General features: G+C 33.4%; 1 long non-coding RNA gene across 1 annotated transcript; it reads left to right on the top strand.

Annotated features, from left to right (window-relative positions):
• Nucleotides 1–613: 613 nt before the first annotated feature.
• Nucleotides 614–1954, top strand: LOC136065897 (uncharacterized). Its single transcript, XR_010627493.1, has 2 exons — nucleotides 614–1017; nucleotides 1097–1954. It is a non-coding gene; the product is annotated as an uncharacterized LOC136065897 (long non-coding RNA).
• Nucleotides 1955–4125: the final 2171 nt, after the last annotated feature.

Below are 4125 nucleotides of genomic sequence, written 5' to 3'. Positions count from 1 at the left end.
AAAAAAAAAAAAAAAAAAAAATGCTTACAGAAATAGAGATATACGTCACATATAACCAAAGAAATTCAATTTTGTGTAGAAAACGAAAGAAAAATTTATTCTTCTTCTTGAAATAAAACCTCTATAGTTTCTACCTAAATCTCTTCAATTCCTCTTATCTCGTGTTTGACATGTGACAACATAATAAAACTACAGCATAATTATTATTAAAAAAAAGAAAAAATGGCATGTTTACAACATTTTTACAATGAATCATACGTGGTAAGTTGTTACATGTTATTATTGGTAGGGTAGAAAGTTAATTTTTTAAATTAAAACTAAGAATAACTAATCACCTATTATTTGTTATGAAAATGTTGTGAATGTAGCACTTATGGTGTCCAATTAATTAAATGAATTTTTTGAAGTTGAAATTTAAATTTCAAAATTGCTCTGATTTAGTCCCCACATAATTGCTCTCATTTTTGAAGAGATTTAGGTAGAAACTATAGAGGTTTTATTTCAAGAAGAAGAATGAATTTTTCTTTCGTTTTCTACATGAAATTGAATTTCTTTGGTTATATGTGACGTATATCTCTATTTCTTTGGTTTCGTTTTACGGCCAATCTCTTGCAGTGTTATGAGGCTTAGGCTATGCGCTGCACCAACTAGGTCTCACCTCTCTCTCATTTTATTTATGATTTATTTATTTCATTCAACTAGGTCTTGTTTTACGAAACCTTCGATTCGGGTTCTTCACAAATCCACACAGCTTCCTCTATTTCCGAAGGGCCTCTTCAGATGAGTGCTTTGCCTTCACTTAAAAATTATTCAAATAATAGCCCTTCATTTTCACCTTCTAAAATTGCAATACTGTGACTAATCTCTCTCAAATATGCCTCGCATCATATAGGGAAAGCATAACTTGTTAAAGCAGCAAGAAAGCAGACTCTAAGGCGGAAAGTTCGAAGAAATAGCAGCCTTTCTCTTTTTAGAGAAATTTCAATCACACTTTGTAAATTAAGAATTAAAAATACGGTAATATTTACTTGTGCTTTCTGAGTAATTTCCTTTTTTTTTTTTTTTTTTTTGGCTTCTGATTTGGAATTGGAAATAGTAAATGGAACAGGAAATTTTTCAGAGATTGAGAGGAGAAGGAAGAAGATGATCTGAGATTTGATGCACTAGTTAAAGAGGTTAGTTGGTGTAACTGAACTGGCTGGGTCTGCTACTACCTGGTCTCTTGGAGTCGAGTGAAAGACGGAGTCAAAACTAAAATTGTTAGGTTCTAAGACTTTAGGAACTAAATGTATTAGAACTTCAAACTGTAATGTGTTGGCAAACTATGATCAAAACTTAGAGTCTAGATTTAGGCTGCTTAAAGTGTGTTTATGTGTAAAGTTGGAATTGAGTGATTGCAAAATTTATTGGACTAAAACTGCAAGGCTCGATTGATCGAAAATTAGATTCGATCGATCGAACCTCGTGCAGATTATTTTTTTCTGCAGAATTTCTAACTCAGCCCAAGCTCATATGACATGTAGGGATTTGCGTTTTGCTTCAAGTATAAAAGGAAAAACTTTAGCCATGTTTTAGAGGTTGTTGATATGCTATGCGTGTAAATCTTCTATGAGATCTAGAGATGTTTATCTTCATACACACTTAGGGTTATCAAGATCAAGATTGATGTTAAGAACTTGGTGATCTCTTTGGTTGCTGTTTTAAGAGCTTAAAGAAAAACACAAGTAGGAGAACTTTCATTTGCTGTGGATCAAAGAAAAAAGTAGTCCGCGGACTCGGAGTTGTCACATGGTCGTGGTAGTAAGTTTTTTACTCGAGGTAGTAATAGGATGTTAGTAGTCTAAATTCTATTGTACAAATTTCAATTATTTTATAGTGAATCTGTTTTACCTTGAGGATAGCTAGGTTAAATCCTCCATAGATTTTTTACCGGTTTGGTTTTCTTGGGTAATTATATCGTGTGTTCTTTCTATTTCCCCACTATTTACATGATATGATTTGAATGTGTTTAACCTAGATCTTATTAATGAACTTGTTAATTAACTTGGCTTAATATTAGGTTAAACAACTTGTATTTAAGGGGTCTAAAAATGTACAAGTGGTATTAGAGCGGGTTAGCTCTTGTATTTAGGTCCTTTGATCTAAGAGTTGATCCTTAACCCCTGCTGTTATGGAACACAGTCACTCTCTTGTGATCCCATCTCACTTTAACGAGAACAATTATGCCTACTAGAAAGTAACTATGAAAGAATTCCTGAAATCTATTGATGAGAGAGTTTGGAATTCCGTTGAATACGAATGAGAGAAACCGACTACTCCTGTAAGCGAGTGGCAAACCTCTCAGAAAAAAGCAGCCACTTTTAATAGCAAAGCCATGAATGCTATTTTCAATACTGTTTCTATGGAGGAATTCAAGAGAATCTCAAATGTTGAGATTGCTCATACTATATGAAATATTCTCCAAACTATGCATGAAGGCACAAAGGCAGTTAAGATAAATAAGTTGCAGCAGTTAACAACTAGATTTGAAAGCATTAGGATGTCTGATGATGAAAGTTTTGATGAATTTTATGCTAAGCTTAATGATATTGTTAATTCTGCTTATAATTTGGGTGAAATTTATGATCAATTTAAGATTGTTAAGAAGATACTTAGATCCTTGATTGAGGACTTTAAACCCAAAGTGACTATCATTTCTAAAAGTAAGGATGTGGACTCCATCCCTGTTGATGAGCTTGTAGGATCTCTCCAGTCTAATGAGCTAAACCTACCTAAGACAAACAAATCTAAATCAATGGCTCTTAAGTCAGTTGATGATGTTGATAGTAATGAATTTGATGATGAACTCTGTTTTACAGAGATTACATATCTTGCCAAGAACTTTAGAAACTTTCTTAAGAATAACAACAGAAGGGCAAAAGGTAAAAACAATGCTAAACCTAGGAATTTTAAGAGGAATGAACCCACTAAAGTGAACAATACTGATAAATCTAAAGAGAAAGTAGGTTAAACCTCTAATAATTCTTTGGGTCAACAATGTTTTGATTATCAAGGATATGATCATGTGAAATCAGAATGTCCTACATTCTTAAGATCAAATGGTAAAACTATGGTTGTAACCCTCAGTTACGATGAAATTTCTGATCATGAGTTTGGTAGTAATGAAGATGGAAACTTCATTACTTTCACAGCTACTACTATAGTTGATGAAAGTGTTGTGGTTGATGAGAGCCCTTTTGATGCGGAACTCTCTGAGAATGCTGATTTGCAAAAAGCCTATAATAAGTTTTGCGAGGTTGCTGCAAAAGATACGATGAATGTTGACTTAGGTTTAAAGAAAATTGCTTCTCTTGAACTTGATAAGAAAAATTTGTTGTTGAAATTATTTGATGCTAATGAATTGATTGATAAGGTGAAGACTGAAAACATGTTGTTGCTTGATAAAGTTAAGAACTTGGAACTAGAATTATTTGTTGTTAGAGAGCAAACAAATAGGTCTGCTAGTTCTAAACTTGATCACATGTTGAGTGTTCAGAAGTCTCTCTTAGACAAAACTGGTCTAGGTTTTATAGATAGCATCTTTGTGTCTGAAACTCATTCAACAAACTTTATTTCTTCTTTTGAGCCCCCCGTGAGTGAGATTGTCAAATCAGTAGAAGTTACACCTCTTAGGAAGATTATGGTTGATCTTAAAGAGTCTAAGCCTAAGAATCCTACTCTCCCTAAGGATAAGTTGCATGATAGACCTTTATGGGTTTGCCATTTTTGTGCAAAAACTGGGCATATTCGTCCAAACTGTTTCAAGTTGCAAACTGCTAAGCGAGAAAATAAGCCAAAAGTACCTGTGCCTCAAGTACAAGATCCTATGGTACTTATTAGTGAGTTAGTAAAGGCTTTAAACCTTTATACCAATCATGGAGTTGCTCATCATTTTCATATGAATAATAACTCAAATGCTAGAATTGTATCTAAAAAGTTTTGGATGCAAAAGGCTTAATCTAATTGAGTTTTCTGACATAGTCCTCGTGCTTCATCTCTCTACTTTTTGTGACCATTTTTCTTTGCAGTTTTTTTTTTTTTTTTTGTGGTGTTTTTAGGATTTGCATTGCATAAGGGGGGGGGGGG

This window comes from Quercus suber, unplaced genomic scaffold (genome assembly GCF_002906115.3).
Source record: "Quercus suber isolate HL8 unplaced genomic scaffold, Cork oak 2.0 scaffold_1295, whole genome shotgun sequence".
NCBI classification, from domain to species: domain Eukaryota; kingdom Viridiplantae; phylum Streptophyta; class Magnoliopsida; order Fagales; family Fagaceae; genus Quercus; species Quercus suber.
The sequence above is the reverse complement of the archived record's forward strand: the minus strand, read 5'-3'. Positions and strand labels throughout refer to the sequence as shown.